The 12654-nt window shown below is 45.3% G+C and overlaps 1 non-coding gene across 1 annotated transcript; it reads right to left on the reverse strand.

Annotated features, from left to right (window-relative positions):
• Positions 1-299: 299 nt before the first annotated feature.
• trnal-uaa (transfer RNA leucine (anticodon UAA)) lies at positions 300-381 on the reverse strand. The gene has a single exon. It is a non-coding gene; the product is annotated as a tRNA-Leu (tRNA).
• Between the last annotated feature and the right edge of the window lie 12273 nt (positions 382-12654).

Below are 12654 nucleotides of genomic sequence, written 5' to 3' on the forward strand. Positions count from 1 at the left end.
AGCTGCAGACTCGGGTGGGTTCTCGTGTCGGGACGTGGTTGGTCTCAAAGACTTGAACTGAAATACTCGATGATAAGGGCGGGCTCGAACCACCAAACTTCCAGCCAAATGCACTGACTATTTGAGACACAGAAGCTGGCCACGCATATATCCGAAAGCAGAGGGGTTGAGGAGGCTTCGAATGCAAGGACTCACACTGTTTTTCTGAGTTGACATGAGCAGCGGCAAACACAACAACGAAGACGCAGACGGCCTGCAGAGGTTTTGTTCTGTTCAACTGTTTGCAGCGGAGCAACCGCTGGTAGCGGTGGGATTCGAACCCACGACTCGATAGAGACTGGAGCTTAAATCCAGCGCCTTAGACCACTCGGCCACACTACCACAGAGGCCCAGTGCGCCAAAATCTCATTACTAGAGTTTCAGCATCGCTTCACTTCAGGCACTAACAGATCACGCATTCAGTAACGAACGTGGTGCAATTTCGAAAGTATTTGAAAGGGTTTCCAAGGTTTGCACTGTTTGGACAATAGCACGAAGCTGAATTGTCTTCGACAGTTTTCCCTGGAGCTTCAGGGCTGAGGAAAGGCCTTACAGAATTTTATAAAGACATGAGGCAGACGGACAGAGAAAAGAGTCAGGGAGTAATTTTTCACAAGGCACATGAGTTCAAAGCGAGATAACATTGGTTAAATGTGAGAACAGTAACATTTAAAGGGGATGTGAGGGACACTTGTTTTGAATACAGACATTTCCGTGTGTCCAGAATGAATTGCCATATTTAGTGTCAGAGACTGGTGCGCTCACAACATTTCAAAGGCATCCGAAAGGGTTCGGAGAGATAAGGGACAAATTTTGGCAAATATGGCTAGATTAATTTCGGTTATCTGTTTAGCAGTGGCAAGTTAGATAGCAGGGCTTGTTTCCGTGCTTGGCAACTCTGAGACGCTCCAGAAGCTGACACCAGCTTGAATAGACCATTTGCTAAAACAAACGCCTGCTGATTGTTACTCAGCGCGTTTGGCTATTTTTCCTGGAGGGTGGAGTTTGGCCTGAAGAAAAATACCACACAAATTGTGTTACCCCCTCAGCACTCCAGCGAATCCAAAAACTGACAGCTCTTAGCGTGGGACAGAAGCAAAACAGAAAAGGCGGACCCATTGCCAGACACACTGGCATGCTGACTTTGAGGGAGTGCGATTCGTCTATGTCATGTACTGCTCACACAAATGGCAGCGAGACAATTCCAAACCGTGCTTCCAAACAGACTGGAGCTTTAATGCATTGTCAAGTCCCAGAAAGTGCTCAAGTAAGATCCAACAAAACAGAACAACAATGAACCATGAGAAGTGAAGATAACCAATTCCATTCTTGATTAAATTGGGTCAACAATGCGCTGGTCCCTCCATCTGATGGAGAGGACCAATCCCCAGCCTCCCTGACCAGGACAGGAATGAAGGAAACCAGAGAGCTAGAACAACGTTTCACCACAGCAACAAAAACCGGCGAGCAGATTCAGTGTAGGATCTGGTTTCACATCAGCAATGAAATATCAATCTCCACTCACTTTCAGGGAAAACGGTGCCCACCGTAAATTGTCTGGAATATGAATCCCCAGCGCAGTCTGGTTGGTCCCCGGGTTATACTGCTGTACAGACTTTCATATGGACAAAATCCTTTTCAAAGGGAGTGTTTGTGGCTGTCCATACGACAATGGCAGCTGTTGCCCTCACTCTCACTGCCGTTCCTGGCCGTGTACGGGTTGCCATCCTCACCTTGTTCCCGGGGGTTCAGGGTACAATACTCTGCTGCGGAAAACCGGAGCGTTTAGGATCAGAAAGATGTGGAGTCCGTGTGCCTCCTGGAGTTGGTGTTGGAATGTTTGGCGGAGCTGGGAAGATGGTTTGCAGCATTTTCCTCACATTTCTGGGTGCCATCCTCAGGGCTGCAGAGTCTGTTGTGAAGCGCTGCTGTCCTGGGGCAGTTGGAATTGATTTGGTTTCATTCCCGCTGCTTCCGGTTTTTGGGGTTACAGACTGGGTCCAGATGAATCTGTTTATTGATGGAATCCGCGGATGAGTGCCCTGCTTCGAGAAATTCTCTGTCTGCCTTCTGTTTGCCCTGTCCTATTACTATTGTGCTGTTCTCACCAAACCTTGCCGTCTGGACGGATTACTACTCGGGACAGCTGGTCCGTGACAATTCGGGACTGTCACACAATTTCTTTGCCAAGAATGGATATCCCCACGATTTCATTCCCAGATATCTGGCACACGAAATTCGCAACGAGGATATGCCACCAGGTAATTTGAAATGCATACTCCCCTTTATTAAAATAAATTGCTGGGAACTGACGGTCAGACTCCTCTGAACACACTGGGTTACAACAGACACATAAACCGACAGCCTCACTCAGACAAAACTCCCCAGAACACAACACCCAATACCCATCATGTACAAACCTGGTTGTGTAGATTCCACGCAGCGACTGCATGAAACACTATATCGGAGAAACAGGCCGACAACTAGCGAGCTGCATTCATAAAGTTCAACTAACCCATAAACTCCACGGACGGCTGTTCCTTGGAGCTATCCACAGGGAACTGAGTGTCTCGGAGTCCGGGGCTTGGAACTTGGATCACATGACCGTCTGTGACACTGGTTACTTCCGGGTGTGACGTCACTCCTGAGGGAACACATGTCACTCCCGATTGCTCATTGAGAAATACATCGACCATAGCAGCGCAGAGAAATATTTCTGTTGTGTTTCTGGTGCTGATCGTGACATGTCCTCGAGTGCTGAGCTTATTCTGTGATGTCTGATGGATCGGTGCGTGTTTCCGTGATCGGATTGTGGGCAGTCATCTGCGGTTTGGCTGCAATAATGTGCGTTGGAAACCCAGGTCCACCAGTCTCTATTTTGTTTTTCACATATTATGCAGAATTGCAGCACAGTAAAGTATCAATTAATATTGGGAGATGACATACAGAGGCGTGTGAAATGCAGAGGTTTTAGTGACACTTGTACAATGGTTAGAGATTACCTTCATTCCGGAGATAAGGATGCAGAATGGGTTTGGGAAGAGATTAGGAAGAGTGAGGAAAGAACTCACCGGCAGATGCAGTTTACAATCCCACTCGCAGTAACCACAATGTGAAATAAAATGTACAAGAAATAAACACTGTGTGTGAGTGGTAAAAGATAGCAATAAACATGGGTGGGTTTAATTCCCCGCTCCCACTCCCGGTTCCATTGTAAAGGAAGTTTGGAGAACAATAATCAATAAATCATATATGTCCCATAGAACATCGCGAGTCATATCTTGGCCATTGATTACTTTACAGGTGACTTAGTCTCTGTCTTTTCTTGGAAACCATCTCTTTCGTTGTAACCATCAGAAAAGGCCATGCATGTTGCCAGAAAACAAATGTCACTGACCTTTATTTGTTTCATATCCAAGAACACTCAAATCAACAGCTCCCTTGGTCAACTCTACCGCCCACTTTAGCAAAGAAATCTGGCAAATTGACAGTTTGATTTTCCTAGCAATAAATAATTGTGACTCCGTTTGACTGCAGTCATCTCTTCCTAACTTTGTGCTTTCCTTCGTTTACAGTGGGGTTTAGCATCTTCCAACTGACAGCAAAGATATTAGAGCAGTTGGAAGCATTTTCGCCGATCAAGTCGGCGAGTTTTCAATGAGATCACGGGCTGATTTGTTTAATCCTCAACTCCCCTTCTCAGCCTATCTCCCTGGCCCTTGATGGTGAATTGACTAAATGTCTGTCTATCTCAGCCGTGAAAATACCTCGCCGTGAGGGCCCTCTGTTGGAAAGAATTCCACTGATTTGCTACCCTCTCATAGAGAGAATATCCTCCCCATCAGAGTCTTCAATGTTTGACCCCTTCCGCTGTGATGAGGCCCTCTAGTCCCACATTATCCTGGGTGTAAATCAGAGCAGAATGAACCCCTAAAGGTAGATCTACACTCTCTACTGCCAGCTGTGAGTATTTGAAAACATTTCATACTTTGATACCTGATTAACCAATTAGAGCTGATTTTTCACATTAGATTTGCCCATGGAGAGTCTTCTTCAAGAGCACTACAATGGCTGTAATTCAGTTGGCGGTGTAAGTGCTAGTCAAACACAAGGACACTCGGTGCACTGCTGTGTTTATGAAGCTCTCTGCACATGAAAATGGATCCTTCCCATCCCCTTTACCTCTCATCAATGTGGGTGTCATTCAACTTGATCTCCCAGCATCCTCCTCCGTTCTGAACCAAGAGAGGGTGACAGTGAATACTGGGGTCATGCAGCGGACAGGACAAGCCAAATACTGGTGTTTCAGGTTACAACTCTCCATTCTAGAAGAGATATTAAGCCACTTGTACGCAAGGGTATTCGGGGCCGAGTAATTAAGGCAATGGGTTATTAATCCATTAATGTGACCCCACGCAGGGTCAAATCCTGCCGACTCCATCTTGAACAACTTCCTGTCGGGCACATTCTCGCTCAGACTTCAGAAATCCCATGTCAGCAAAGCCAGGCCAGTTATTTGATTAGACATGGGCTGGTCGAGTTCCTAATCAGAAATATACCACACTCCAACCGTTCTTTCTGTTTCTCTTTTCACAGATACTGCTAGACCCATCGAGCTCCTGCAGTATTCTTTGAATGTACTGCGCAGAAGTGCTGCTTTTCATTCGATTCCTTTAATCCCAGTCCCTCTGTTCACTGCCTCTGGTCAGTGGCAACACTTGCTCCTGCTCGTCAAAGTGCCCATGCCCACGGTTCCCACTCCCATCATTATAAACAGCCGCAGGAAATTGCCGGTTAACCATCTTTACTCCAAAGAGAAACTCACCAGCCTTGGGAATCTCTCCACAAAACGGGACTTCTCATCCCTGGACACGGTGTAAGACAGAGGATTGTGAAGAGATTTTGGGAAAATATCGTCAGTTGGCAGGTGCACAAATGTTAAAGGCGCATCCCTTATAACACAGTTTCCAGCTTTGTGAATCTTCGGGAACTCTTTGGGAAATGGAATCAGAGCAGAATGAAGAAGGGTGAACTGTCGGGCTGAGCAGAAACAGTCAAGACACCTTCCACTTCTTGAAGAGGACGCCACATAAATTGATCGGAGACATTGAAAGAATTCTCGTTCCTGTACATGAGGAATACAAATCTCATCTGGACTCTAGATCAATGAAATAACTCGGGACCACACAAGACACTGGGAGGCTCGAAGGGAGATGGTCCCGGTTGGAGGAGAGCTGGTTCCCAGTGTCATGGGTGTGTCTGTAGTGGTTGGGATCAGACTGTTCCCATGTCGCCATAATGAATGTCCCAGTCTATATTCTGGCAATGTAAAACTGATAGAGGACAGTTGGCGTTCTGGGAAGGGTAGACTGAAGTGGGAAGTCAGTCACAGCCTGCTTTAGAGGATCGTGCAAGGTGTTAGGTTAGAAGTTTCACCGCATTCGACTGTTAAATAAAAGGTTCCTGGTTCAAGAGCCCCCAGGGCAACAGCGATGGTTGTTCTTGCTGCATCTGTTTTGGATGCTGCACAGTTTCGTGTGTCGAGTGGGGTCAGGAAAATTTTCTCCAAACGGAACCCTTTCGTGTGAGGATCCACAAAGAAGTTTCTGCATTGCTTTAATGGTTCATGTAAAGAACTGTGGATTCTTGGAATCTGAAACAAAAACAGAAGCTGCTGTCGAATCTAACGGGTTTGGCAGGACCTGTGGGAGATTACCGAGTTCTGATGAAGTTCTGAAATGTTGTCTCTGATTTTCTCTGCATCGATGCTGTAAGATCTGCTGAGTTTCTCTTGCAATTCCTGTTCTTGGTTTTAAATGAATGTCCGTTCCATCTATCAGGATGTTACAATCAGAACCACCACGCACCAAAATGTAACGCTTTTACAAACTGTGAAGTGAGTGGATTCAAACAAACCCGATAATGATTCACTCTTTCTCAGCTCCACAATGAGAGACACCTGGAAAATGACGAGAACAGTGTGGTTCTGTAATTGTCGATGCGTGTTTAAGGCAATGGACTTGAAATTCATTTAGCTTTACCCTCACAGCCTGGAATCCTACCGGTTGCGATTCAGTAATGTCAACAAATAAAAAGGGAGATTACCCCCTGTCTTCATCTTTCACATACAAAACACAGGAGACAGGAAAAAAGACATTTCAGACAGGTTGGGAATGGGGGCAATCTCCAACCCTCTGTCTTTCAGGGTACAACACGCAGAAATCCCCAAAGAAAGTTGAGAAACTATGAATTGAACAATTCCATCCCAACTTTGTTGGAGCGACGACTCAACCGTTGGAAAACGAGATGAAAACAGTCAGGGGCCAGTCTTCGACTGGTGCAGACTTGATGGCCCGAAGGGCCTTTTCTGTGCTGCAGACCTCTTTGACCACCTGCGGTGAGCTGGTCGGAGAAACTGGCGGATGTGAAGCATATGGAACGGGACTAATCCTGAGCCCTCTGTTTGTTTCCATCTGTGGGTAAATATGAGGTGGAGTTCCTCGGCGGTGATACAACATCATGTGACCATGTCCAACTTCAGTCCCATTGTTGGGTCATTTAAGGTCACAGGGAGAATCCCATTTAGATTCGCCCTGGTAACATCAGAAACGCAGGTTTATGGGAACTGGGACTAGAATAGATGGAAGTCCAATGACCCGCACTGCAGATGGGCCGAAAGGTCATTTCCACGCTGTAAAAATCGGAAGAAAGGGAGAAACTAATCTGCAGCTAAAATGATCACAGATGAAAAGACAAAAGAGGTTTCATGATGAAAACACACAGTGCCTTTTCTTTTTGCTTTCACTGTTCGCCTCCTGGTGAGGATTCAGTTTTCTCACTGTTGCAGCAAGTGGAGTTTTCCTCGTACCATTAATCGTGGGGACAGCCTTCCCGAAGCAGGGAATTAGATTAGCTTACTTACAGTGTGGAAACAGGCCCTTCGGCCCAACAAGTCCACACCGCCCCGCCGAAGCGTAACCCACCCATACCCCTACATCTACCCCTTACCTAACACTACGGGCAATTTAGCATGGCCAATTCACCTGACCTGCACATCTTTGGAATGTGGGAGGAAACCGGAGCACCCGGAGGAAACCCACGCAGACACGGGGAGAACGTGCAAACTCCGCACAGAGAGTCGCCTGAGGCGGGAATTGAACCCGGGTCTCTGGCGCTGTGAGGAATGAAGTATGGAGCTGACGATTGATCAAGTGTTGTCCCATACTTACTGCTGAGTAACTTTAAACAAAGCACTGCGAATGCAGGAAACCTGAATCAGAAACGGAAATTGACAGAGAAACTCGGCAGACTTGGCAGCATCTGTGGAGAGAAACAGGTTTAATGTTTTAGATCGATGGAACCAGACTAGTTATGTATTTTATTGTTTTAATGCCAGAGTAATTGTCAGTTTACTTCGCAAATCAGCATATTTATCAGAATACTACATATGCCGAGAAATGTCAACTTTCTGAATGTCAACCGACCTTTCCGGGTGTAATGCTGATTCTGTTGCCTTGAGCTGGTGAAACACAGACGTTAAATTGTTCTTTTTTATTCCCCTTTCTGTCAGTGAGCACCCATTTTAAATGGAGAGTTTCTATTTTCAGGGTCTCCCTTAATATGCGTCTCTACTCGTCTATCATTTCCTCTGTGTATCCACCTCACTCTCTTCCACATGCTCCCACTCTCTGTCTATCAATATCCCTTATTTTCCATTTCTGCTCTTTGAAAAGTCTGACATTCGGAGATAGTTTGAGAGTAGACCTACTGACGGGCTTTCCCCGCCCCTGGGTAGAGTGTGTAGAACTGTCCTCACATTCTCCGGGTAGAGTCTATGTCACTGAGGCCTGTGGTAAGGTGACATTTCTCCACTCAAAATATGATGAGCTTTTAAAATTCTTAATAGAATTCATAATCCACCAAACAAAAACAATTTCACCCCAATTATCCGATTGAAGTGAAGTCTTTGCTTCAGTTGAACGAATGAATGGTGACAGCAGAAAAGGAGGGGTATCATCTTGCAGTGTGTGTGCCATTCCCACAACATTGCTGGGATATCTGCTGTGTCTCCTGCCTCACCTCGTTATTCCCAACAAAGTATGAAGGAGGGACAATAAAAGTGGAATTTAAAAGATAGAGCGTTGACTGGTGGGGCCACAGGAGGCGGTAGGACGTGGGAACATGAAATACCAATGGGCTGAGCGCAAACACCAGAAGGATTCTGAGCCGTCTCTTTCGGTGTGGTGGATCAAGAAAATGGCATTTACGGGATGGTTAAGTAACGAACCATCAATATACAGGACCTGCAACGCCAGGATTTGACACCGTCCTGGTCTGGTTATTACCAGGCGCTTTAACTAATTAATCCACGGAGACAGCGCAGACACTGCTCTTCAAATCCCGATCTGCAGTTCATTAACTATTCAATCAGAGTAACTCGGACATTTGTTTCGGGTTGAAAGTTACTCAGTGAGAATTTAAATCAGTCTCCCCTTATACAGAAAAGAATAGTTCACAGCTGGACATTCCCCAGTGAAAATGCACAGAAAGAGGCAATCTCTTCTTGCATTGGGTTCAAACTGACACCTCCATCTTCATTAAACTGACAGGATAAAGAGGATGTGTTCATCCTCCTGGAGCCCATGAACTGCGTTAATATGTACAGAGGGAATATCACCCCAAGAGAACAGGGTCATTGTGGTGAATGGATCAGGAGTGTTGTGTGAGTCAGTACAAACAGTGGGCAGTATAGGCTGATCTTTTAGTTCTAACATTGAGCCTTGCTCCACCAGCTCCTCTCTCACTTACTGATTCAAGCCTTCCAGTCGTATTCACCTTTCATTTTATTTCAATCACCCCGCTCCACGGAATCACTTCTCTCGATCACTTGCAGGTGTCCACCTTGAAACCGTCGGGGTCGCATGGTGGATCAGTGGTTAACACTGCAGCTCACAGCACTAGGGTCTCAAGTTCAACTCCAGCCTCCGGCCACTGTCTGTATGGAGTTTGCACATTCTCCCCGTGACTGCGTGGGCTTCGTTCCGCAGTTCAAAGATGTGTAGTTTAGGGTGAATTGGTCATATTGAATTGCCAAATGTATTGGGTGCATTAGCCAGAAGGAAATGGGTCTAGGTGGGTTATTGTCTGGAGGGACAGTGATGGGCTGCAGGGTCTGTTTCCACGCGATAGTGAATCTAATGACCCTGTTCGAAACTCGATGAGATAGGAATCACTGTCCATCCCTATTTACTCCAGAGATTGAGATGTTGAGTTACTTTACAGAACCCTGGAAGAACTCAAGGTACAGCCATGATACTGTTAGGGAGGGAGTTCCAGGATCTAGACCCAAAAGCACTGTATGAGCAGCGAGATATTTCCAACTCAGAAAGGCGAGTTCAGAGATGGGTGATTTGTGGTTACAGTTCTCTCATGTATCTATTGCTATTGTCCTTCTAGATAGATGTAAACAATCACTGGGTTGGTCTGGGTCTGTGTTCTGTGAGGAAGCTGGAGTTAGTTTTCAATAAGATAACTCACAAGAAGAGAAATAAATCTTCATTTCCTGACTGGGAATTGTATCCCGGTCTGGGCATTACAAACTCAGACTCCGAACCAGTGACCCTACTGAAGCTGACAGTAACACTTGTGACCTGATCTGTCCAGACTCTGTGTATGATCTTCACGTTATCATCATCTTCAGCAGCAATGTTTCTCTCTCTAAGTTTCCAAACAATTCATATTGCTGCCCTGGTTTCAATGTGAAGAAAGCGGAGCTGTACTAACCTGATTTACTGCAGAAAGGTACAGAACAGTTTGATACTAACAGCGGCTCGTTTTGAGGCGTTGATCTGCGGTGATGGGGCGGCCCCAATAAAGCCTTTGTTCAAATCGTCTGATTCCAAATTCCATGTTGGAAATGACCAGAGGATTCTCGCTGAATTTGTTCAGGATCTTGACTGGAAGTGACACTAAATCCAAGTATGAAAGTACATGTCAGTGGAGTGCATCATAAGATAGCGTAGTGACTGTGAATAAAATGCTGGAGACGTCCAGCAGAAGAACAGGAGACACAGAAGCAGGTACCTGAGGACAAATGTATTTGCTTTGCCATTGACGGGCCGTGTTACACAAAGTGGATTATCTTTGCTGGTTGAACACCTTATGAATGTTATTTCCCAGATCTCCATGTTTACATCACATACAGCGTGTGTGTGTGTGTGCATCCGGCTAGTGAAGCAATAGATAAAACATATGACTTTGAATTAGACGATTGTAGGTTTACATCCTACATGTCTCGAGTGTAACGTATTAGTTCAGCCAATTGTATGTTGTCAGTTGCTATTTTCTTAGGTTCTTTCGAGCTGCAGGGATTGGATCAGTGTGTATTCAAATGGAATGTTGCTTTTGGGTCCATTACAGCTCAATGTCAGACAGGTGTATGGCTGGTCCTGTTTTGTCAGGTTCTGAGGATCTGAATGGTTTGGATCAGTGTGATGTCGAATTTAAAACTTGCATTTAGGTCTATTGTCCATTTTAAATTCCAGTTCAGCTCAACATCTCTCATTGCCTGTCAAACTGGCGAGTGTTCCATCTCAAGCTGCCTTTGTCAGAGAAGCTGTTGTGTGGAGCAGAGAGAGGAAGTGAAGCACAAGGAGCTGGTATGATCCTGAGACATCTGTACCTCTCGGGATATGTTTCTGTGTGTCTCCCTCTGTGGGTGAAAATGAGGTTCAGGTCCTCAAGGTGGTTACAACACAGTGTGACCATGTTAAACCTCAGTCCCATTGTCGTGTAAACGCGTTTAAATTCACAGTGAGAATCGCATTGATATTTGCTCTGGAAACATCACGACACATAACATTTTGAGCCAAAACTAGAAACTGGGACTGGAATACATGGATGCCTGATGAGCTGCAATGTACGATGGGCCGAACGGTCTCTTCCCACTCTGTGAAAGCTCGAAGGCAAGGAGGACCTAATCTGCAGCAAGACTGATCAGAAATGAAAAGGCAAAAGAGTTTTCATTCTGAATGAATGTAAGGCCGCCTTCTGCCTTCCCTTGGAGTCTAGTCGCCAGCATTTGGCGCTCTCACCGCCGTGACACGGGTTCTATTCCCGGTCAAGGAATGCGTGCTTTGTTCTGCACACACATCGTGGTAAGAATATTTCTGACCACTTTTCCAAAACTGGCAGAAAATCGCTTTTGTGTCAACCGTTTTAAAGTTGAACAGAAAACCAAGAGATGCAGATATTGGATATCTGAACCAAAAACAAGAATTGACGTGCAAACTGAATAGTCCTAGCAACATCTGTGGGGAGAAACAGAGACAATGATTCACAACGACAGAACCAGGTTAGTTCTTCATTTCTCGACCACAATGCTGGGATAATGGTCAGTTTTATCGGTCGAATTAGGATAGTTATCAAAATCCTTTTTTTTGCCAATTAGCAGCCATGTCGACCTGAGAATTGGTTTGTTCAGTGTCTCCCTCAAGATGGGTCTCTAATTTTCTGTCTTTATCTCTGTGTATCTCCCTCACTCTTTATCATATTCTTTGACCCTTTATTTGCCAATATCCCTCATTCCCCATTCCTACTCTATGAAAAGCCTGACGTTCTGGGATAGTTGGAGAAAGGAGCTTCTGAGAGGTATCCTGGAACCTGGCAGGAGTCTGTAAAACTTGGCTCACATTCTACGGATAATACGTCTGCCACTTGGATGTGACACGTGGAGCTATTTCTTCCTCAAAATATTGTAACCCTTTCGAAATTAAAGTTGCATTCCTTATCCAATTGGAAAAAAAACCCTACAACTATAGGAGAACATGGAAGATTTGATAGAAAAACTCAGTAGGACAGTGGAGAGAAACAGAGTTAATGCTTCATATCGGCAGAGCGAGGTTACTTCGACATTTCTGGATTATATTTTTGGTAAAGTGATCAGTTTTCGCTGTCAGGATATTTACCAAAATCTTTCATGAGTTTATAACCGTCAATGTTGAAAATTCAAAATGACTTTCTTGGCTGTAAGAATCCTTCCGTTCCCCGGAGCTGGTGAAAGGCTGTGCTTAATAGTTCCCTTTTTATTCCTATTTGTTTCTGTCAGTCAGCAGCCATGTCGATTGGAGAATTGGTCCTTTCAGTATCTCCCTCAATATGTGTCTCCATATTTCTTTCTTTCTCTGTGAATGTACCTGACCCTCTTTCATATTCTCGGACTCTCGGTCTGTCCATATTCCTCATTTCCCATTTCTGCTCTTTGAAAAGTCTGACATTCGGAGACAAATTGAGAGTGGACCAGCTAACAGGCTTTCTGCCCCCTCGGTAGGATGTGTGGGATTGGGCTCACATTCTCCGAATAATGTGTCTGGCACTTATGCCTGAGGTGAGGAGTCATTCCTTCCTCCAAATATTATGATCCTTTCGAGTTCAAAATAGACTTCATAATCCACAAGAAAAGAAACCGCAATCACAGTGCAAACCACAACGACAGGAGTGCAATGAAGAATTTCCTATTGGTGTGAAATGAATGAACGTTGACAGCAGAGAATTAGGGTGAACAGCCTGCGCCATAACTGCAACATTCACCGGCGAGTCTGCCATGTCTCCTGGCTC

The sequence above is a fragment of the Chiloscyllium punctatum genome, chromosome 16 (genome assembly GCF_047496795.1).
Source record: "Chiloscyllium punctatum isolate Juve2018m chromosome 16, sChiPun1.3, whole genome shotgun sequence".
Lineage (NCBI taxonomy): Eukaryota > Metazoa > Chordata > Chondrichthyes > Orectolobiformes > Hemiscylliidae > Chiloscyllium > Chiloscyllium punctatum.